The 25768-nt window shown below is 36.2% G+C and overlaps 1 protein-coding gene across 1 annotated transcript in view; it reads left to right on the forward strand.

The window, feature by feature from the left end:
* MDGA2 (MAM domain containing glycosylphosphatidylinositol anchor 2) overlaps nucleotides 1-25768 on the forward strand; it is an 845496-nt gene that overhangs the window by 673597 nt on the left and 146131 nt on the right. The window lies entirely within an intron of this gene.

Consider the following 25768-nt stretch of genomic DNA (forward strand, 5'->3'; position numbering starts at 1 on the left):
TCATCGGTTAGGTTTATTCCTAGGTATCTTCCGGTTTTGGGTGAAATTGTAAATGTGACTGACTCCTTAATTTCTCTTTCTTCTGTCTTGCTGTTGGTGTATAGAAATGCAGCTGATTTCTGTGCATTGATTTTATATTCTGCCACTTTACTGAATTCCTGTATGAGTTCTAGCAGATTTGGAGTGGATTCTTTTGGGTTTTCCACATAAAGTATCATATCATCTACCAAGAATGAGAGTTTGACTTCTTCTTTGCCGATTCGGATTCATTTTATTTCTTTTTGTTGTTTAATGGCCAAGGGTAGGACTTCTAGTACTATGTTGAATAGCAGTGGTGATAGTGGACATCCGTGCTGTGTTTCTGACCTTAGGTGAAAATCTCTGTTTTTCCCCATTGAGAATGATATCTGCTGTTGTCATTTCATAGGAGGCTTTGATGAAATTGAGGTATATACCCTCTATCCCTACACTTTGAAGAGTTTTGATCAAGAAAGGATGCTGAACTTTGTCAGATGCTTTTCCAGCATCTTTTGAGAGTATCATATGGTCCTTGTTCTTTCATTTATTAATATATTGTATCAGAGTGATTGGTTTCTGGATGTTGAACCAACCTTGCAGCCCAGTAATATATCCCGCGTGGTCGTGGTGAATGGTACTTTTAATGTACTGTTGGATCCTATTGGCTAGGATTTTGGTGAGAATTTTTGCATCTGTGTTCATCAAGAATATTGGTCTGTAATTCTCCATTTTGGTGGGGTCTTCGTCTGGTTTTGGGATCAAGGTAATGCTGGCCTCATAAAATGAGTTTGGAAGTTTTCCTTCCATGTCTATGTTTTGGAACAGTTTCAGGAGAAGAGGTATTAATTCTTCTTTCGGTGTTTGGTAGAATTCCCCTGGGAAGCTGTCTGGCCCTGGGCTCTGTTTTGTTGGGAGATTTTTGATGACTGCTTCAATCTCCTTACTGGTGTGGGTCAGTTCAGGTGATCTATTTCTTCCTGATTCAGTTTGGTAGTTTAAACTTCTCTAGGAATGCATCCATTTCTTCCAGATTGTCAAATTTGCTGGCATATAGTTGCTCATAATACAATCTTATATTTGTTTGTATTTCTTTGGTGTTGGTTGTGATCTCTCCTCTTTTGTTCATGATTTTATTAATTTCATCCTTTCTCTTTTCTTTTTGATAAGTCTGGCCAATGGTTTATCAATCTTATTAATTCTTTCAAAGAATCACCTCCTGGTTTCATTGATCTGTTCTACTGTTCTTTTGGTTTCTATTTCATTGATTTCTGCTCTGATCTTTATGATTTCTCTTCTGCCGAGTTAAGGCTTTCCTTGCTGTTCTTTCTCCAGCTCCTTTCAGTATAGGGTTAGGTTGTATATTTGACACCAAGCTTGTTTCTTGAGAAAGGCTTGCATCGCTCTCTACTTTCCTCTCAGAACTGCCTTTGCTGCGTACCACAAATTGTGAACCAATGTGTTTTCAGTATCATTGTTTCCATGAGTTTTTTTCAATTCTTCCTTAATTTCCTGGTTGATCCATTCATTCTTTAGTAGGATGCTCTTTATCCTCCATGTATTTGAGTTCTTTCCAACTTTCCTCTTGTGATTGATTGTAGCTTCAGGGCACTGTGGTCTGAAAATATGCAGGGAATGATCCCAATCTTTTAGTACGGGTTGAGACCTGATTTGTGACCCCAAATGTGCTCTATTCTGGAGAATGTTCCATGTGCACTAGAGAAGAATATGTGTTCTTCTTTGGGAGGGGGAGTATTGCTTTGGTATTGAATGTTCTGAATATATCTGTGATGTCCTTCTGGCCCAGTGTGTGATTTAAGGCCTTTTTTTCTTATTGATCTTTTGCTTGGATGATCTGTCCATTTCAGTGAGGGGTGATGTTAAAATTGCCTCCTATTATAGTATTATTGCCAATGTGTTTCTTTGACTTTTTTATTAATTGGTTTATATAGTTGGCTGCTCCCATGTTAGGGGCATAGATATTTAAAACTGTTAGATCTTCTTGTTAGAAAGACCCTTTGAATATGAAAAAGTATCCTTCTTCATCTCCTCTTACAGTTTTTGCCTCACAATCTAGTTTATCTGATATAAGGATTGCCACCCCAGGTTTCTTCTGATGTCCATTAACAAGGTGATTTATTTTTCAGCCCCTCACTGTAAATCTGGATGTGACTTTGGGTCTAAAATGTGTTTCTTGTAGTCAGCATATTGATGGGTTTTGTTTCTTTATCCATTCTGATACCCTGTGTCTTTTGATTGGGGCATTTAGCCCATTTCCTGCAGGACTTGTTTGTTGCTTGCAAATTCTTTTATTTTTTTTTTTTTTGTTCTGGAATCTATCTCTCCTCCTGTTTTCAGTGATAGCCTAGCTGGATACAGTATTCTTGGCTGCATGTTTTTCTCATTTCGTGCTCTGAATATATCATGCCAGTTCTTTCTGTCCTGCCAGGTCTCTGTGGATAAGTCTGCTGCCAGTCTGATAGTTATACCACTGTATGTTACAGACGTTTTATCCTGAGTTGCTTTCAGGATTTTCTCTTTGTCTCTAAGACTTGTAAGTTTTACTGTTAGATGATGGGGTGTGGACCTATTTTTATTGATTTTGAGGGAGATTTTCTGTGTCTCCTGAATTTTGATGTTTGTTCCCTTTGTCATATTAGGGAAATTCTCTACTATTATTTTCTCCAGCATACCTTCTGCCCCCCTCACTTTCTTTTTCTGGAATCCCAATTATTCTAGTACTGTTTCATCTTATGGTAGCACTTATCTCTTGAATTCTCCCTTCATGGTCCAGTAGTTGTTTGTATTTATTTTGCTCAGCTGCTTTATTCTGTCATTTGGTCTTCTATATCACTGATTCTCTCTTCCACCTCATTGATCCTAGCAGTAAGAGCTTTCATTTTTTAGTGTACCTCATTAATAGCTTTTTTATTTCAACTTGGTTAGATTTGGTTCTTTTATTTCACCAGAAAGCGATTTTATTTCTCCAGACAGATTTACTCTAATATATTCCACACGTTTTTCAAGGCCAGCTTGCACCTTGAGAATCGTCATTCTGAACTCTATCGTCTGTATTGATTAGGTGCCTAGCTGTCAGTACTGCCTCTTCTTTTTTTCATGGTGTGTTTTTCTGCCTTGTCATTTTATCCAGTTAAGAATATGTGAACAAGAGAACAGAAATACTAAAAGGATGGCAAAGACCCCAGAAAAAGATATGCTAACCAAATCAGAAGAGATCCAAAACTGGGGTTAGAAGGAAGGGAGGAAAAGTAAATATTAAAAAAAAAAAAAAAAATATATATATATATATATACACACACACACACACACACACACACACAATTTATTTATTTACATATATATCTCTATATATATCTATATATATGTATGTATGTTAGACTGATAAGTAGTTTGGCACCACCCACTTAATTTTGGGTGTATTTTGTTATTTTAGAAGAAATTACCTCCCAAAATTTTAAAGAAAGAAAAACTTGTATACATAAAGAAATAAGGGTAAACAGGATGAAGGGATGGAATATGACTCTAAAGATGAAAATTTAAAGAAAAAATTCTAAGAAAGGAATTGAAAAGATAAGTTGGTTGGAAAAAGAAAAAGAAAATCTAAAAATAAGAGGGAATGTGCTTAGGCCGGAGACCAGAACAAAGCCCTGTGATAGATATAGGGTATATTTTGATCTATTAGAAGAAATTATATCCCAAAATTTTCTAGGAAAAAAAAACCTGTATTTATACAAAAAATAAGTTTAAATACAATGAAGAGAGAAAATATGACTACTACAATGAAGGTTTAAAAAGATTTTTTTTTTAGAAAGTTATTGTTACGATAAACTAGTTAAAAAATGTTAAAAGAGGAAAGAGTAAAAGTTAAAAAAATAGAATAAGAAAAAAATTAAATTAAAATTTTAGCTATGCAGGACTAAAGGATCATGGGGGAAAAGCCATGAATTTTACGAGTTGCATTCTCCTAGCTCTGGAGTTCGGCTGTTCTTGATCCGTGAGCTTGGTCTTGGCTGGATGTTCTTGCTGATCTTCTCAGGGAGGGGCCTATTGCAGTGGTTCTTAAATGTCTTTGCTTGAAGTGGTCTTGCACAGCCCTTGCCAGGGACCAGGCTAAGTAATCTGCTCAGGTTTGCTCTCGGAGTTTTGTTCCCTGAATGGTTTCTGTAGATCTCTGGAGGACAGGAATGAAAATGGTGGCCTCCCAGTGTCCAGCCCAGAGGAGCTGAGAGCTCGGGCCTCTGCTTCTCAGTATGCCCTCAGAGAAAAGCTGTTAGTCACTCCCATCTCCCTGGTCTTCAGCGCTCCCAGCTCACCTGGCCTGTGACCGAGCATTTCTATCTCTGGCTCACAGCCCTATTTGGAATCTCCAAACCTAGCAGTTTCCTGCTGCACTGCTTTTCCCAGAGCAGGAAGGTGAATCTCCCTGGATCTGCTAGTTGTGACGTCCCTGCTCAAAGAGCAGTAGTCTGACTGTGACTTGGATCACAGTTTAAAGTAACCCCTAGCTGAAAGCTCACTCTTTGGCTCTGTCTCCGCAGCCACCTTCCCTGTACCATTAACTAGCAGCTCTGCCACACTCTGACACCCCCAATCTTTTTGTGACCCTGTGGGACCTGAGACCACACTGTCCCTATGAAGGCTCCACCCTTGCTTAGCCTCTGGAGTGATGTCCCTCAGTGGAGCAGACTTCTAAAAGTTCTGATTTTGTGTTCCACTGCTCTGCTGCTTGCTGGAAGCCAGCCCTGCCTCATGCTGTCTATCTTCCTATTGTTTTGGATTCACTTCTCCACATGCCTTAGCTTTCAGATAGTGGTCAATTTTCTGTTCCTTGAATTGCTATTCTTCTTCTCTTCTATCTCCTGTTGAGTTTGTAGGTGTTTGGAATGGTTTGCTACCTATCTAGATGAACTCCTGGGATCTGATGTTGTTTCACTTGGCTACTCTTCCACCATCTTGCCTCTCTCCCCTGATTTCTTTTTTAAAAAAAATTTTTTTGAGTGTAGTTGACACACAATGTTACATTAGTTTCAGGTGTATAATATAGTGATTTAATAAATTTTTGCATTATTCTATGCTCTCCACAAGTGTAGCTACAATTACTCACCATACAATGCTACTATAATAACATTGATTATTTTCCTTTGCTGTGCCTTTTGTTCCCATGATTTATTCATTCCATAACTTAAAGCCTGTATTTCCCACTCCTTTTCACCCATTTGGCCATACACCTCACCTCCTCTCTCTGGCAGCCATCAGTTTGTTCTCAATATTTATAAGTCTGATTCTGCTTTTTCTTAATCTGTTTATTCATTCTTGTTTTCCTTTTCTTTTTTTTTTTTTTGGATTCTATATAATAGTGAAGACATATTTTGAAACTTTTAGTAATCTGGTTTTTTTTTTTCTTCAAAATTTGTTTTGACAAATATGATCTGTTTTTGTGGTTATTCTTTACTTCTCTCCTCTTCTCTGTTTTAAACTCTTGATAATTACCATCTTGTTGACCATAATGCTGGGTTGACAGCATTTTGCTGAAGGCCTATAAAGTATATTCTCAGATTTTTTTTTCCAGCTAGTTGGTTGGAATGTTATGAGATTCTTCAAGCTATCCAATATTTGGCTTACTGAACATATTCAGAATGATTTCTACTTTTCAAATGGAGACTTTCACCATAAGCTTCTTCTCTTATCCATCTCTATCTCCATAACTTGCCTTTAGCTCCCACATAATACCATAGTTAAAATTTTCTAGTTTCTGTCTACTCTGGTCTCTACTCTTTCTCTTCTCAATGATATTCTCCAATTATTATTTTTATATATGACATGATATTATGATACTAATTTAACTACTATTATTTAATCTTATTTTCACCAACATATGCTATAACATAGCTACCATACCACCACAGAAATCTATAACAGACACACACACGCATATACACAGAGATGTGAGCATTCTATCTCAACACACTTTGTCATAAATATTTCCCTTACATTTGCAAGAAACAATGATTTCTTAGTATGGAGGATGCCCACTTTTGAGGCCCTAATGGTGTTATATTACTGTAATTGACTTCATTCAGTCCAGTCCATATGCCTAGTACATAATAGGAACTTGGTAAATATCATTGGCACTCATTTCCCTTGATTATCTAGGAGGTATTATTCTAAATTTTCTGTGAATTTTATGCATATTTAGGAGATTGATTAAGCAAAAACTTTCACATATATTAGTGTTACTCTTTAAAATGGTTTTATTTTTTTTTTGAGATGACCAAGGTAAATTCATTCTCAGTTTATCAATATGGCAAGTGTCATGTTGCTGCATTTTCACTCTGGAAGACTCAGTAAATAGGTCTTTTGCCCAGCTGCATAGAGGAGAGAATCAATCTCTCTCTCTCTGTCTTTTTTTCCTAAGATTTTCTATTCCTTTAATTCACATAATTCAATATTTCCTCAATAATTACTGATTCACAATGCTTTTTTTATTGAAGTATAGTTGTAACACAATGTTGCGTTAGTTTCAGGCATATAGCATAGTGATTCAACAAGCCTATATGTTATGCTGTGCTCACCACAAGTGTATTATAATACACAATATGGTTATAATTATACCATTGACTGTATCCTTATGTTGTACCTTTTATCCCCATGATTTATTCATTTCATGACTGGAAGCCCATGCCTCCCACTCCCCTTCACCTATATTGCCCCTCCCTCCATCCACTTCCTCTAACAACCAACAGTTTGTTCTCTGTATTTCTGAGTGTTTTTGCTTTTTGTTTATTTACTACTTGTTTGTTTGGAGTCCACAAATAAATGAAACCACATGGTATTTATATTTGGTTTATTTCACTAATTATAATATTCTCTACATCCATACATGTTGTTGCAAATGGCAAGATCTCATCCATTTTTATGGCCAACTAATAGTCCACTGTATATATACACCACATCTTTATCCTTTCATTTTTCTGTTGACACTTGGCTGCATCCATGTCTTGGCTATTGTAAATAATACTGCAATAATCTTTTCAAATTAGTACTTTTGCTTTATTTAGGTCAATACCCATGGATCACATACTTTTATGGCTAATTTTTTGAGGAACCTCCATACTGTTTTCCACAGAGAGTGCACCAATTTGCATTCCCACCAACAGTGTCCAAGGGTTAGGAGAGATTTTCTTAAACTGCTCCATGGTTCCTGATAAAGAATAGGTCTTGTGGATATCACAATTGCATGGTGGATAATGACATTTTTTTTTTAAGATTTAATTTATTTATTTGACAGACAGAGATCACAAGTAGGCAGAGAGGCAGACAGGGAGAGAGAGAGGAGGAAGCAGGCTCCCTGCAGAGCAGAGAGCCAGATGTGGGGCTCAATCCCAGGACCCCGAGATCATGACCCGAGCTGAAGGAAGAGGCTTTAAACCACTGAGCCACCCAGGCACCCCAATGACATTTTTTACTGTAGACATTTTTTTAAATTAACATATAATGTATTATTTGCTTCAGGGGTACTGGTCTATGAATAATCAGTCTTACACAGTTAACAGCACTGACTATAGCACATACCCTCCTCAGTGTCCATAACCCAGCCACCGCATCCCTCCCAACCCCCTCCACTCCAGCAACCCTCAGTTTATTTCCTGGGATTAAGAGTCTCTTATGGATTGTGTCTTTCCTGATTCCATCTTGTTTCATTTTATCCCTCCCTTCCCCCTACAACCACCCCTGGCCCTGCCTCTCGTATTCCTCATATCAGAGAGATCATATGATAATTGTCTTTCTCTGCTTGACTTATTTATCTTAGTATAATATCTTCTAGTTCCATCCATGCCACTGGAAATGACAAGACTTTTTTGATGGCTGCATAGTATTCCATCACACACACACACACACACACACACACACACACACACATATACATACATTACATACATATATCTCACATCTTCATCCGTTCATCTCTTGAGAGATATCTAGGTTCTTTCCATAGTTTTGCTATAATGGACATTGCTGCTATAAACATTCGGGTGCACTTGCCCCTTCAGATCACTAAAATTGTATCTTTAGGGTAAATACCCAGTAGTGCAATTCCTGGGCCATAGGGTTGCTCTACTTTCAACTTTTTGAGTAACCTCCATACTGTTTTCCAGAGTGGCTGCACCAGCTTGCATTTCCACCAAGTGTAGGAGGGTTCCCCTTTCTCAACATCCTCTTCAACATCCGTCATTTACTGACTTGTTAATTTTAACCATTCTGACTACTGTGAGGTGGTGTCTCACTGGTTTTGATTTGGATTTCCCTGATGCTGAGTGACGCTGGGCACTTTTTCATGTGTCTGTTGGCCATTTGGATGTCTTTGCAAAAATGTCTGTTCATGTCCTCTGCCCCTTGATTGGATTCTTTGTTCTTTGGGTGTTGAGTTTGAGAAGTTATTAGTAGATTTTGGATACTAACCCTTTATCTGATATGTCATTTGCAAATATCTTCTCTCATTCTGCCTGTTGTCTTTTGGTTTTGTTGACTGTTTCCTTTATTGTGCAAAAGCTTTTGATCTTGATGAAGTCCCAATAGTTCACATTTTCCCTTTCTTCCCTTGCCTTTGGTGATGTTTCTAGGAAGAAATTGCTGGGTTGAGATTGAAGAGGTTGCTGCCTGTGTTCTCCTAAAGAATTTTTTTTTATTAATTTTTTAAAAAATTTTATAAACATATAATGTATTTTTATCCCCAGGGGTACAGGTCTGTGAATCACCAGGTTTACACAATTCACAGCACTCACCAGAGCACATACGCTCCCCAATGTCCATAACCCCACCCCCCTCTCCCGACTCCCCTCCCCCCAGCAACCCTCAGTTTGTTTTGTGAGATTAAGAGTCACTTATGGTTTGACTCCCTCCCAATCCCATCTTCTTTCATTTATTCTTTTCCTACTCCCCAAACCCCTCACATTGCATCTCCACTTCCTCATATCAGGGAGATCATATGATAGTTGTCTTTCTCCAATTGACTTGTTTTGCTAAGCATAATACCTTCTAGTTCCATCCATCATAGCAAATGTCAAGATTTCATTTCTTTTGATGGCTGCATTGTATTCCATTGTATATATATATACCACATCTTTTTTATCCATTCATCTGTTGATGGACATCCAGGTTCTTTCCATAGTTTGGCTATTGTGGACATTGCTGCTATAAACATTCGGGTGCATGTACCCCTTTGGATCACTGTGTTTGTGTCTTTAGGGTAAATACCCAGTAGTGCAATTGCTGGGTCATAGGGTAGCTCTATTTTCAGCTATTTCAGAATCTCCATGCTGTTTTCCAGAGTGGTTGCACCAGCATGCATTCCCACCAACAGTGTAGGAGGGCTCCCCTTTCTCCACATCCTTGCCAGCACCTGTCATTTCCTGACTTGTTAATTTTAGCCTAATCAATATGGACATTAGTAATATGTCAGATCTAGAGTTCAGAATGACAATTCTCAAGGTTCTAGCCAGGATCAAAAAAGGCATAGAAGATATTAGAGAAACCCTCTCTGGGGAGATAAAAGCCCTTTCTGGAGAAATAAAAGAACTAAAATCTAACAAAGTTGAAATCAAAAAAGCTATTAATGAGGTGCAATAAAAAATTGAGGCTCTTACTGCTAGGATAAATGAGGCAGAAGAAGGAATTAGTGATATAGAAGACCAAGTGATAGAAAATAAAGAAGCTGAGCAAAAGAGAGACGAGCAAATACTGGACCATGAGGAGATAATTCAAGAGATAAGAGACACCATAAGATGAAATAAAATTAGAATAATTGGGATTCCAGAAGAAGAAGAAAGAGAGAGGGGAGCAGAAGGTATACTGGAGAGAATTACTGGAGAGAATTTCCTTAACATGGCAAAGGGAATAAGCATCAAAATCCAGGAGATGCAGAGAACCCCCTCAAAATCAATAAGAATAGGTCCACACCTCGTCACCTAATAGCGAAATTTACAAGTCTTAACGACAAAGAGAAAATCCTAAAAGCAGCGCGGGAAAAGAAGTCCTTAACATACCATGGTAAAAATATTAGATTGGCAGCGGACTTATCCACAGAGACCTGGCAGGCCAGAAAGAATTGGCATGATATATTCAGAGCATGAAACAAGAAAAACATGCAGCCAAGAGTACTATATCCAGCTAGGCTATCATTGAAAATAGAAGTAGGGGCGCCTGGGTGGCTCAGTGGGTTAAGCCGCTGCCTTCGGCTCAGGTCATGATCTCAGGGTCCTGGGATCGAGCCCCGCATCGGGCTCTCTGCTCAGCAGGGAGCCTGCTTCCTCCTCTCTCTCTCTGCCTGCCTCTCTGCCTACTTGTAATCTCTTTCTGTCAAATAAATAAATGAAAATCTTTAAAAAAAAAAAAGAAAATAGAAGGAGAAAATAGAAGGAGAAACTGAAAGAAATGTGACAAACAAAACTGAAAGAATGTGCAAACACCAAACCAGCTCTGCAGGAAATATTGAAAGGGGTCCTCTAAGCAAAGAGAGAGGTCGAAGAGGTTGCTGCCTGTGTTCTTCTCAAGGATTTCAATGGATTCCTGTCTCACATTGATGTCTTTCATCTATTTTGAGTCTATTTTTATGTGTGGTGTAAGGAAATGGTCCAGTTTCATTCTTCTGCATGTGGCTGTCCAATTTTCCCAACACCATTTGTTAAGAGACTGTCTTTCTTCCATTGGATATTCTTTCCTGCTTTGTCAAAGATTAGTTGACTGTAGAGGTGAGGGTCTCTTTCTGGGCTCTCTATTCTGTTCCATTGATCTATGTGTCTTTTTTTGTGCAGTACCATACTGTCTTGATGGTTACAGCTTTATAATAGAGCTTGAAGTCTGGAATTGTGATGCCACCAACTTTGCTTTTCTTTTTCAACATTCTTCTGGCTATTCAGGGACTTTCCTGGTTTCGTAGATGTTTTAGGATTATTTGTTCTATTTCTTTGGAACAAAAAATGTATGCCATTTTGGTAGGGATTGCATTAAATGTAAATGCATTAAATTTAGGTAGCATAGACATTCTCACAATATTTGTTCTTCCTATCCATGAGCATGGGATGTTTTTCCATTTCTTTGTGATTTCCTCAATTTCTTTCATGAGTACTTTATAGTTTTCTGATTATAGATTCTTTGCCTGTTTGGTTAGTTTTATGTTCTGAATATATCTTTGATGTCCATCCGGCCCAGTGTGTCATTTATTTCCTTATTGATCTTTTGCATAGATGATCTGTCCATTTCATTGAGGGGGTGGTGTTAAAGTCCACTACTAAAATTTATTATTGTTGTTGTGTTTCTTTGATTTTATTGTTAATTGGTTTATATAATTGGCTGCTCCTGTGTTCGGGCATAGATACTTAAAATTGTTAGATCTTGGGTTGCATGTTTGACTCAGTTGGTTAAGTGACTGCCTTTGGCTCAGGTCATGATCCCAGAGTCCCAGAATTGAGTACCGCATCAGGGTCCCTGCTCCATGGGGAGTCTGCTTCTCCCTCTGACCTTCTTCCCGCTCATGCTCTCTCTCACTCTCAAATAAATGAATAAAATCTTTAAAAAAAATTGTTAGAGCTTCTTGTTGTACAGACCCTTTAAGTATGTTGTAGTGTCCTTCCTCATCTCTCAGTATAGTCTTTGGCTTAAAATCTAATTTATCAGATATAAGGATTGCCACCCCAGATTTCTTTTGTTGTCCATTAGCATGGTAAATGGCTTTCCACCACCTCACTTTAAATCTGGAGGTATCTTTGGGTGTAAAATGAGTTTCTTGTACACAGCATATTCTATTCTGATATCCTGTGTCTTTTGATTGGGGGTTTAGGCCATTTACATTCAGGGTAACTTTTGAAACATATGAATTTAGTGCCAGTAGTTGTGTATCTCTCTTTTTCTCATCTTCTTTATTCTTCATCATTTGGTCTTCTATATCACCCATTCTCTTTTCTGCCCCATTTATCTTAACAGTAAGAGCCTCTATTTTTTTATTGCACCTCATTAATAGCTTTTTAAATTTCAACTTGGTTAGATTTTAGTTCTTTGATATCTCCAGAAAGGGATTTTATTTCTCCATAAAGGGATTCTTTAGTATCTTCCATGCTTTTTTGAGCCCAACTAGCACCTTGTTATTCTTCATTCTGAACTCTAGTTCTGACATTACTAATGTCCATATTTATTAGGTCCTTAACTATTGGTACTGCCTCTTGTTCTTTTTTGAGGTGAGTTTTTCTGTCTTGTCACTTTATCAAGATAAGAATAGATGAATGAGAGAACATAATGCCAAAAGGGCAGCAACGACGCCAGAAAAATATACATCAACCAAACCGGGGGGGGGGGAGCAAGGGAAGTGTGTGTGGGGGGGAATGTGTGTGTGTGTGTGTGTGTGTGTGTGTGTGTGTATATATATATATATGAATGATTAAGGTGTTGAATAGTACAAAGTTGCACACTTGATTACTTCATTTTGGGTGTCTTTTGGTCTCTTAGAAGAAACTGCCTCCCAAAATTTTAAAGAAAGTAAAACTTACATATATACAAAAATAAGGACAAACATGATGAAGTGATGGAATATGACTTTAAAGATGAAATTTTTAAAAATATTTTAAGAAAAGAATTGATAAGTTGTTTGAAAAAAGGAAAAAAAGTGGAAAGAATGTGATCAGGCTGGAGACTAGAACAAAGCCATGTGCTAGATTTAGGGTACATTTTGATCTGTTAGAAGAAACTGTATTCCAAAATTTTAAAGAATGAAAAACCTGTGTGTATGCAAAAAAAAAGTTTAAATATAATGAAAGGATAGAATATGACTATGACAATGAAAACTAAAAAAAGATTTTTTAAAAAATGTATTGATAATATAAAATAGTTTTAAAAGTTTAAAATAGGAAAAAATAAAATTTTAAAAATAGAATAAGAAAAAATATAATTAAAAAAATTTAACTTTGAAAAAGTAAAGTATCATAGGGAAAAAGACATGAATTCTATGTGTTGCATTCCTCTAGGTGTGGAGTACCACAGTTCTCATTGATTGCTGAACTTTGTCTTGGCTGGATGTTCATGCTAATCTTCTGGGAGAGGGGCCTGTTGCAGTGTTTCTCAAATGTCTTTGCTCAAGGCAGAATTATACCGCCCTTGCAAGTGGCCAGGCTAAGTAATCTCCAGATTTGCTTTTAGGAGCTTTAGTTCCCTGAATGCTTTCTGTGGAATTTTGGAGGATGGTAATGAAGATGGCGGCCTTCCAATCTCCATATCCATAGGACCTGAGAGCTCAGGGCCCCACTCCTCAGTGTGCCCTCAGAGAAAAAGTCAATCCCTCTCATCTCCCTGGTTTCCGGCTGCACTCCATGCTCACCATGCCTGTGACCCAGTGTTTCTATCTCTGGCATATGGTCCCATTTGGAGTCTCCAAACCCAGCAGATTGCTGCAGCATGCTTTCACGCTGCTCATCCCCGAGGAGGAAGGAGAGGGTCTCCCCAGATCTGCCACTTGTGGGGTCCCTGCTTGAAGATTAGTGGCCTGACTGCCTCAGATCATGGTTTAAGGTAATCCTGAGCTGAAAGCCCACTCATCTGCTCCATCTCTGTAGCCAGCTTCCTCACTCCAATACCTGGGGGCTCCTCCACACTCAGGCATCCCCCATCTTTTTGTGACCTTCAGGTTCTTAGACCACACTTTTCCATGAGGGCTCCACCCACCAGTTAGCCTCTTGAGCAACTTCCCTTAGTGGAGCAGACTTCTAAAAGTTCCAGTTGTGTGCTCTGCTGTTCTACTGCTTGAAGGGAGCCAGCCCCTCTCCCCCGTTCTGTGTTCCCATGGCTTTGGATTCACTTCTCCACGTGCCCTGCCTTCCAGAAAGTGGTTGCTTTTCTGTTCTTAGAATTGCTGCTCTTCTCTTCTATCTTCTGTTGAGTTTCTAGGTCTTCAGAATGGTTTGATAACTATCTAGCTGAATTCCTGCGGCCTGATGTCATCTCAGTCTGCTACTCTGTCATCTTGCTCCTCTGCCCTTAATATTGATGTTCTTGTAATAAAATTGGTAATAACTTTTCCTTATCATTGACACAATTCTTAATTTAATCACCTGATTTGGATGTTTGGGCAGATGAAGTTCTTGCTGGTTGGGCCACAATGCATAAAACTACCTTAGACATTTTTATGTCAAATTCTCAGTTACATTTCTTCAGGACAGATCACAGAAGTCATTTGTGACATTGCTGCAGTGATAATGAGACAGATTGCATGACTTAGAGATTAGCAATGAAAAACCCAGCCTTGTTTGCTTTGCCAGCCTTTTCCTAAAAATTCACCTTGAGCATATCAATAGTTTAATCAATTACTTGAGAGAACTGTCATTTGAGAATGATACTTCAGGTAAGTTTTTGCTATATACCTTTCTTAAAATAAGTTGAGGTCAATAATTATCCTATGACAGGTATTTTAGTATCTCACTGTCATGAACAATTACAGATAGAGAGATAGATAAACAGGAACAGAATTGTGAGCATCACTGTAATGGCTTGAAATAATTAAGGCTACTTTGAGTAAATGTGAACAGTTACCTTTAAGAGTCATAAAGTGTGGGTATCTGGGTGGCTCAGTGGGTTAAAGCCTCTGCCTTCAGCTCAGGTCATGATCCTAGGGTCCTGAGATCGAGCCCTAGATCAGTCTTTCTGCCCAGCAGGGAGCCCATTTCCTCCTCTCTCTCTTTTTCTCTCTCTCTCTCTGCCTGCCTCTCTGCCTACTTATGATCTCTGTCAAATAAATAAATAAATAAAATATTTTAAAAAATCATAAAGTCCTTCTTCCAGAATGCTCCTGGGAATTCAGAAAGAATTCTTAACCATAATTTTCTGATAGATAATCAGACGTTCTTGGTAGGTTATGCTCAGAAGTATAAAATAAGTTACTCAGTTCTACTGACTTCAACAATTAAATTGGTTCTAGGCAATCAGATATAATTTACTGTTGATGATTTAGGAAAGTTTGCCAATGTGTTTGTAAGAAAACTGAGATAGCGTGCTAAACATCTTATTGTCTTTTGGTAAATGATGTCCATGGACTCTAATTTTCTTTCCTCAGTACCTTGTTTAAGATTTTCTAGTATCTAGCAAAGTTAAAGACATGAATTTAATCAGCCTGTAGATGAGAATCAGAAAGAAAGTCTTACATCAATATCTTCAGGGAAGATGGTTAGGAGATTCTGGGATCAGTGTCGGCAGATGCTCAGGTTGTCAGCCTTCAATATTGTTCTTCCAGTTTATGTGGTCATTAGTGTTGAGCAAAGCACCTCGGTGCTTTATAATTAAAGGGAGTAGCTTAACCTCAGAGAGAATCCCTAAAGGGGTTTTGTTGATACAAATAATAAAGGCACAGATGTAGAGGTCGCTGATAAAACTTCTTGTACAAAAGGCTTCTGTATCCATTTTTGCATAATTGAGTTCTGTATGTGACACTGTTCTTGAATGGAAAACAATTGATATCTTTGTGCCATCTGTTATTTTGTGTCTTTGCCAAGTGCCAACACCATAAGGTAAAGACAATAGTCTGCAAGCACTGCAGTGTGCTAATACTCACTTGGAACCTGATATTCCAGCAAGCTTCCTCAGGTTGTCAAAGTTATCATAACATAGTGATGCTTTTCAGTCAGGCAAAGATAGTATTCACAGTGTTGTCTCTTGACGAATTAAAACCCAAGAAAGCTTGAAGTTTTAGTTTCTCCTAGAAAATTTTCCCCTTTACAGATAGCAAGTTATTACTTGATAAGGTGGAAATAGCAATGTTAATGCAGTAGGATAAGTTGATAAGATCTGTGATTCTTACATCATCTGTCTCCTGTTTCACTTGAATACCTGATTATTGAAATTATGTAAGGTTCAAGGAGGTGTTCCTTGATTTCATCCTGTGCTATTTTATGATCTGTATATGGTACCACCCCAGAAAAATTGAAAGCAGATTTACTGATGTCCAGTTCTTTATTAGCTCATGGGTGAACCATTCAAGTAGAAGTTTGCTCCATTGTCAGGAGAGATGCCATGTTTCTTTTGCTTGACATTGAGAGTGGATTTACTCACTGTGATCTATCTTGGAAAATTATTGTTCATTTGTTGTAAGTGTATAGTATCCTTGTTGCCAGCACATGTTATTTTGGGTAGCTTTAAGTCAGAGAGGGGACGAATGTTCCCTCAAGAAAGCTGCCCTTTCTCCAAAAAATTATCTGGCCTACCCATACTATAAATCCCTGTAACATGCTTACCAAGATTAAAACAAAGTCAAACATTAGCAGGAATTTACACAGAATAATGCAAGTTATTGATGTATCAATTTAGCATTCCATGGGATCTAAAACCTTAAAATTTTAATGTATAATTACATAGAAATATATACCCTTCTAGGGCCATATACCCTTTTCAACAAATTTCTAGGAGAAACACTTTGTATTCAAGGATTTCTCAAACAAATCAGATAATCAGTAGAAATTATGTTGATAAATTATTTCCTGCCATAGTATTATTTTATTTTTTTTATTTCTTTTCAATCACTTTCACTTCTTCATTCATTTAATGTTCATGAGAACTCATTAATAAAGACAGGAAAGGTCTTGACTTAAAATTCACAGAGTAAAGGGTAGGAAAACAAATATGGAAAGTATGTAGCTTTGTCCCAGTCACCCTGAACCCATCAGCCTCAGCAATAGGAAAACATTTCCAGTTCTTTGTCTGCAGCCAGTTTCTTCTTGATTCTTCCCTTATTCCATAGTAATTATACTCAGTAGGCCCCAAAGGGAGGGAAATGAATGAGAAATGAAAGGGAAATACGATAATGAGTATTAAAGAACAATTCCTACTTAAAATAAAATTTAGGGAAGCTCAGCAAATACCTACTTAGGGATTTTAGTATTAACTGTAATTTAGAATGACTGTTATTAAGTCTGCTAAAGTTTTGCCAGTGACTTTGGTATTTGGGATGAAAAAGCAAAGTGGAAACTTCAGTTATGTGTAAATGGTGTACTTATGTCAACAGAAAATTGGAATACGAAAATAATTCTTAGCTCTATGGCAAGTTAACAATCACAACATTTTGTCTATTGCAATATTTTGATAAGGTTGCAGGAGCAGATCCAGTTCAATACTTAAGGAGAAACTGTAGTGTTATAAATCAGCTGTGTAAGATTTTAGCTGGTGGATTGAGGGACTATGTAAAGATTCTTGAAGAATGTGATGAGAATCATTGGGTAAAACTATCCATTGGAAACCATAGTCTTGATTTGGATATAATGTCATTGATTTGCTGGTTATGGATTTGTAAGCAGGAATCATTTCTTTTCTATATAGAAAATTATGGGTTATTTGATTATATTTTGTATATTTGTATGATAAGTAGCATTTTAACTCAACATTCTTAAAGGAAGGATCACCTATGTAAAAAAGTGAGCAAAATCAGCGATGAAATACTCCATAATGCATGGACAAGCCTCAATGAGGCCTTTTCGTATAGTGTAATTCAAAACCTGGGCCAGCATTATTTTTGGAAGATCATTGTTGGTTAAAGGTGAGCAAAGAATCTTAAGGAAACCATGTGAAATGATTTATAAAAATTCACAAAAATAAGTTAAAAATAAAATTATGACTGTTAACACTTCCCAAGAGATTGTCATTCCTGATTTTTATTTCCCCAAGAATTAGAAGGCATGTTTGAGGAAATGGAGATGCATGTCAGATACTTATTTTCACACTAGGAAAATTAAATACTGGGTATAGTTTGTTGTTTTTGATAAAATAAGTAAAGAATCAAGGCTGAGAATGTAGAGGTTAGTTAGGAAGACTTCTAGGAGTTGGGAGTCAGAGATTTGATTTGAAATGTTCACTGGAATCATGGAAAATATTTTGATGTGTCTTTATTACAGTAATATTCTGTCACTAATATATCATAGCCTTATTTTTATACTTACTAATATTAGTGATATTAATTATGTATTAATAATAAATCAATATTCAAACTAGTTTTATTGAACACTTCAGTGGGTATTGCGAAGGTAGCATTTTGCTGGATGAAGGAAAGAATCAACACTCTCATCGTCTCTTCTCTGTTTTGAATGGCATAAATAACAAATATAATGCTAGTGAAAAGTACCATACAGCTGAAACTAATTTTTTTCAATGTGCGGAGTGTCAAAAACTTCAACTTTCGAAACGTCCAGTACAAGGACGGTGCTGAAAGTAAGGCTTGCAACCAGGAAAATATTGAAATTCATCCCTACACAGCAAGGGGGATTGAACAAATTAAATGAGCACTCAAATGAAAGACATTTAATTTTTAAATCTCCATAGCACTTTGGGATATCTTAGCTTTCAGTAGGAATATTTTGATGGTGCTCCTCTGGAAGCATATGTAAGAAGACAATTTTCTTAATAGTAATTCTCGTTGATGGAGAAAAGTCAATTGAATATTACCTTAATTCAAATTTATTAATCCTAAAATATACTGTGAAGTAAATTATAGGAAACTTTGTGGAAAAATTTAAAATAATATGGTCTTAGGGACAAATACATTTATTGATAAATACTAATGACATAAGTATTCAATTAAGAAATTAAATAAGGTACATGGTTATATACTCAAAATAATTATTCTGCTTATTTTAAATTCCTGTAATACAATTTTTAAAATATTTCTTTATGAATGCATATGGATATGTGCTAAATTTTTAAAAATATTTTAATCAGTTTTTAAAGAAACTAATTTTTCATTCCATCAATATATTAAAACTAATTTGTAAGCCAATGGTTAAATATTTCAAAACTCATATAAACTTAATAATTTAGGGACCTCTTATACAAGGTTTGGGAAACTAATTGCATGATTACATGGTTATCCCACTTGTCTTCCTGCAGCATTTGCATGACACTATCTTATGTAATAGTCACTAATAAGTATCTTATCTACTTAGGAAAATTGCAAGCAGGACTTGAGAGTGGGACTTGTGTCTGACATACCTCTGGAATACAGTGTCCAAAAGATTTAATATTTAAGTGATGTTCAATCACTTTTGAATGAATGATTGAATGTGTAAATCTGGCTTGATATCTATCAAATACTACTCAGCTTCTGACACCATGCCGCACTAAATATCATACCCTCTTATCCATGGCTATTGTCAAGCTTTTTGGTTGCTTTTTGGTTTGCCACCTCTCTAATTTTGTTCAAAGAATCATTCACTTCCATGGTCAGTCCAAATCTTTGAGTTAACTGAGACCCAGATATTTTAATTGAAAGTTCAAGAAGAGTACAATGCCCGGATTTTCAATCCCAGAACCTTTCTACCGTAAGCATTACTTTCCTGCAGTTTTTGTGGCTCCTTCCTCTCTGTGTACTCCAAAGATTGTTTAACAACTACCTTATGAAGTCTTAAATTACCCCATTCCCCAGTGATGCTCTTCTCCAGTGAAAAACGTAAAGCATTAAATCTATATACCATTCATTTCATACTCATCATTGGACATTTCTCAAGCTCTTTTAAACTTATCCATTACACTATTTAAATATCCATTTATTTATACCTGGTCTTCCCCAGCTAGACCAGAAACTCTGTGAGGATAGGGACTTGTTTTATTTCTTACAGTGCCTGATACACTGATTTGCACATAGTGTTATTAAAAGGTACACATACCTTGTATTTTCCATTTCTTGTCTTCTAGTTCAGACTCCAAGTTTCTTAAAAGTTAGAAAAAGTGTTATACATTGTGCTTCACATAATTCCTTTTTTCAATAGATATTTATTCATTGACATAAATATGTATTTTTTTTCAAGGATAAACAAAGGCTTTTAAAATCAGAGCTGGTCAGAACTTTTCAAAATCTGAAATATAGAATTTTACAAAGTCCCACACTAACCCAAATGTGTTTACATTTCAGTCAATGCATCTATATACAGAAACTCTGGGAAAGGACTGATTTTGCAAACTCAGGATTTAATATAAATGTACAATTACCATACATTCCAAAATGTGTTAATCTCTGAATCATTCTTTAGGAAAGATTTAGCACTTTTTAATAAGGCTTCTGTAACATTTCCCAATGTTTGCAAATGCAGCAACTATGACTTGGCAGAAGCAATGAAAGCATTTCTTCCTCTGTTACCAACAATTATCCCAGAAGCTGAAACTTCATATACAGAGTTTCTTGCTATAAAAGAATTTACAGCATATTAAAAAGTGCTTTGCTTCTTCTGTCTTTACCATTGTGTAAAATATAGCGAAATAGTACAGGGGTTTTTTAGGTAGTCATTAACTGTTTTGAAGTATGTAGTATATCATGAAAGCATTCACTGGAGATCCCTGCAATTAATGTCAGTAGCATAACACATGGCTGTCTAAATCACTACCTGTATCTCCTATTTCTACACAAATAATATTTAAGGTACTTCTTGATATTAGCATCTACAGTAGCCTTTCCTCATCCACAGGGAATACATTCCAAGATCCCCAGTGGATGAAACTGTAGATGATACCAAACCCTATATTATGATGCTTTTTGTATATATAGATATCTATGATAAAGTTCAGTTTAGAAATTGTAAGAAAAATTAACAGCTAATGATAAAATAAAACAATTGTAACAATAAACTGTTAGTAAAAGATATGTGAATGTGATTTCTGTGTCTTCTCTGTTCCTCTATTTCTCCCTCTCAAAAAAAATATCTTCTTACACTGTACTCACCCACCTTCTTGTGATGATGCGAGATGATAAACTGTCAATACTGAGATGAAGTGAGGTGAATGACACAGGCATTGTGATGTAGCCTTAGGCTCCTATTGACCTTTTGTCTGACCTTATGTCTCATATCCTTCAGGATGGTGGTTGACTGCAGGTAATTGAAACAGGATCATGCAAACCACAATAAGAGGGGCCTACTGTATGCTAAATGTTCTCATCAAATTATAATAAATGAAGAAGCCATTTTGATGCCCAAATTAGAATGATATATTAATTTAAGTATTTTCTCGGTATAAGTGGTTGTTCTTAACAATCTTTTCACGAGAGTGTTCATCTTTGTTATTATAAGGCAGACAAGTAAATTAAAACAATGTATCTTATTTGCATATTAGAACTACAACTATATTTAATAATATAGTTTTGTAGCCACTGGAATTATAATCATTTTGGTTTTGTTTTCTTATTTGTTTGTTGTTTTTGTTGAAAATATTTTGTGTATAAATACATGTACATGAAGACTGTCTTTAACCTTCATAGAAAATAAGATAACTAAAGTATCTACTAAATATAAAAACACTGAAGGAAGTGAAGAGCAAAAACCGAAAACCATGCAACTTCTACTCACTAATATTTTTGGTGTTGGAGACCATTTTTTTTAGCTCTTTCCTACCAAGACTAAAGCAACATATCATCTACTTTTGGACTAGATTAAGCTTCATTATTTTATATCAAGATTTTCCAGGATAATTCTTCATTGAATCCCCCTCTTTATTTCTGAAGATTTCTTATATACTAAGTTCACTATCATGTTAATGATCTATATTATCTATATATCTGATTTATAAAGGGTGAATGAATTTACATTTCATTTGTCAAAGTAGACATCTATTTTTTTAAGTAAAATCCAGTGATTCAAAAAGAACAATCAACATATGAAATAGCTACATATAATGAACTTCCAGATAGAAAATGCAACATTTTAAATATATTTTTATTAGACAAACCTCATTCATGCTTACTTAATTGGTGCTATTATCATATAACCATTTCTCCTTCCTTAAAAATGCAGGACTTCTACTGTATTGAGCACCATAACTGTTCCTTTGTTTCCTTTATTGTTGCCAAAATCTGTGTAAACCGTGCTCTCTTACCTTGCTTTCTGCTTACTTCACTTTCCTGTTTCCAATGTCCGGTCTTCTTTTCTAAACATCCCCAGTGCATGTGCTAGAGGAGTCCCCAAGTCATATCTATAAATCCACATCCCTTTTCCCAGTATCTTATTTTCATACCAGAACCACAATATTCAATGATTTTTATTTTAATTTATTCAAAGTTTAATTTTCTATGTCAGCACCAATACTGTATAGATATCTTCATTTCCCTTTAATTCCATCAGGAATGGTGCATCCTTTCAGAAAACAATTAACTGAATTTCACCTCCTGAACTTAAAACTATGTATAAAATGTAAGCTTCTGTCCAAAAGTTCTGAGAATTGGCTTTGTGATAATTCATACGTTGTTGCAGCTTCTGAATGCAGATTCTTCTTCTATTAAATGAAAGTGAACATTAGATGGGTTCTTTGTTCAGTCATAAAACTTATTCTGAGGTGGTAGTGGAAGAAATTATTCTATTTGTGTTCAGTTTTATTTTAAACTGGACTGATTGTGAAACTGAACTTTTATAACATATATTAATTTTTAAAACACCAGGATAGTTACATGACATGATACTCTATAGTCCAGATTCAAAACCTGTCAAATTCAGTCACTTATTTTTGTCATTCACTATGCATTGTAAATCAGACATCAGCACAATTGTGGATTGCAGTTTCAATTTCTGAGAAGGTTGTTCTGCTTAATTGGCCTTCCTGGTTGACTTAGAATTAGTTAGAAGGCTAGTTATATTAAAATGATCCTTATTGCTTATGTTTCTGAGCTATCCCTGGCATTAATGAATACAAAGGACAGAAAGGATCGAGGTTTCGAGGACTTAGTTTCTAGCATTTCTTCTGCTTCTTCACTGAGGACTCCATTTGACTTTGTTGCTCTGAGTTAAGTTTCCAGCTTTTATGGAAGTATTTTAGCTTTTAAATCACTTTGTTCAGTTATATGGACACACAGTTAAGCTCTAAAAGGCCATAAAAGAAAAATCAGAGTAGATTTTAGGGCTGATTTAATCAATTAAAAATACCCCCCAAATGAAATCAGTTCTATTACAAAAAACTTCCTTGGATTATCCAGAATTCGTTTATTCTTCACTTTCTTTTAGGCCTAGAAACAGTATGGCTAAATAGTAAATAGTATCTATTAATCTTATAAAGCAAAGTTTTCGTAAAACGGGAGTACTAAGTATACTATCACTCTTGTTATGAGGAAGCAATGCAGTGGTTCTATAGATTATTCATCATATGCCTTGTATCGATAATACAAATATACACACATTTTCAGTAGCATAACAATTTAATAATTTGCACCATAATTCCAGAATTCTATCTTGCAGAGAAAACTGTTAAGGATGTGAGGTAATAGTTACCAACAATCTCAAAATGTGTGTGAACAATAAACACTAATTTTGTAAAGTGTATTACCAAATCTTTGGTGTTGCTTTCCTGCCAATGGTTCACAAATGTTATAGACAATTTTGTTTTTTAAACTACATTCCCCTATATTGCCAACTTCTGAGGTAGACTAACATTATGCTAAAGACTAATTTGTAATTTGCTTTTTTAAATTTTTTATTAACATATAGTGTACTATTAGCCCCAGGGGTACAGGTCTATGAATCGCCAAGTTTACACACTTCACTATAATTTGCTTTTGATACTGCTTCCTTTAGTTGCTGTGTTGGAAAGAACACAGACTTTGAATTCAAGCAGTTTGGGATCTAAAGTGTATCACTTGTATTGTGTAGGATGCTCCAGAATTCAACTTCCCAGATTTAGCTTCCTTATATGTAAGATGGAGATCATAATATAACTGTAAAAGGTTGCCATGAAGGGTTGCCTGAGTGGCTCACTTCATCAAGCACTGGACTCTTGATTTTGGCTTAGGTCCTAATCTCTGGGCCTTGAGATCAAAACTGAGTCAGCTCCATGCTCAGTGGGGAGCCTGCTGAAGATTCTCTCCTTCTTCCTCTGCCCCTCCTGCTCATGTGCTCTCACTCTCTAAAAATATTATAGATAGATAGACAGATAGACAGATAAAATTGTTGTAAGGATTAAATGAGGTCATAAGTATGTGAAATGTGCTTGTACAGCCGCACAGAGTAGATTAATCCTAAAAGTGTTCTTTTATTCTCCATTTTTAGATATACACTTAGTCAAACCCTACAGAATTACCAGTACCTTTTTCTAAGTCCATCCTTTTTCATATCTTTCTCTGCTGAATTAATTCGGGCTTATTTTAAGACCTGGTCGAGCAATTCTCTTATTCTTTCTGACACCAAATAAGTAGTGTGTTTCCCAACACCAATCCTCTGATTCTTTGAAACCTCTGGGAGTCCAAAATTCAATTCAATGCCAACGCTAATTGCCTGGAGTTAGTGAAGATCCCAGCAGTTAATGATGGGCTCAGTCCTGCAACATTAGCTGCATGTCAGACCAGATACAATTCCCAATTGCCAGCCATACTTCTCACCATCCAGCAGCAATTTTGATAGTTCCCAAGACCTCCTCCCCTTCCAAGTTTGATAATTTGCTGAACACCTCATAGAACTCAGGAAAACATTTTCCTTAAGTGTACCAGTTTATTATAAAGGATGTAGCTCGGAAACAACCAAGTGAAAGAGATGCGTAGAGCAAGGTGTGGGATGAGGAAGAGGGGTAGTTGAGAGATTCCTTTCTCTTTGCAAAGGCACCATTCTTCCAGCACATGTGTTTACCACGTTTGTTTACCAACCTGGAAACTCCCCTAACTCCGTTGATGAGGCATTTTTAATGGATGTCTCATTATGTAGGCATAATTGATTAAATCATTACCTAGTAGTACTTGAACTAAGTCTCTAATCTCCAGCCTCTCCTCCCTTCCTGGAGGTGAGAGGATGGGGTGGAAAGTTCTAATCTTCAAATCCTGGCTTTATCTTTCTGGAAACCAGCCCATATTCCACATCCTTACCTAGAGGCTGGTTGAGGTTCACTTCATTAGCATAAATTTCTGTGTGGTTGAAAGGTGCTTGTCATAATTAACAAAGCTCACTCTTATCACTCAGGAAATTCGAAGAGTTTTAGGAACTCTGTGCCAGGAATCAAGAACAAAGATCAAACATATATTTCCCATTATACTACAGCAGTTAATCAGCTATTGCCTCATACAAACTCACATATTCCTTGTTCATATTAAATTGTGCTTACTTACATATATTAAGATATTCCCTTTATACTAAGATTGTAAATAGCATGTTAACAGGAGTCATTTTTTTATTCATTTGCATTTAATCCCCTAATATATCATCATGTACCCAGCATTATCTAAAAATTCTCTATTTATGTGCTTGATACAAATGAGGATCTTTTGAATCCATATCCTTCTAATAGCTTAATGCTTAGAGAAATCACATGGTAAATTCTAAATTGCTAACATTTTGAAGGTAAATTGGCCTAGGTTCATATATGCTTGGTGTTTCTCACTGCATAAACAGGTTACTCATAATCATTTCTGAATTTTAGTGTCCTTACCAATAAGATGGATATAACTGCTGCAAGACCAGGAAAAGATTTAAGAGAAGTACACACACAGACACAGAAGGAAAGGTTGTCCTACAATAAAAGTAGCAACTTCACTATTTTTATTGGACAACAGAAGAATTTAATTCACTAACTTAACACTCAAACTCCTGGATTTTCCACCTAAGTACTAGATTTTTAAAATTATTATTATTAACAGCACAATTTCCCCAGATCTCCATAAACAACAGCAAAGAACAGACAAGTATTTCATTAGACAGGTATTTGGCTTGAGCAGAAATGACTTTAGAAAAAATGACCCTAGTGTGTACATGTTTAGCAGCGA

This window comes from Neovison vison, chromosome 13, assembly GCF_020171115.1.
Source record: "Neovison vison isolate M4711 chromosome 13, ASM_NN_V1, whole genome shotgun sequence".
Lineage (NCBI taxonomy): Eukaryota > Metazoa > Chordata > Mammalia > Carnivora > Mustelidae > Neogale > Neogale vison.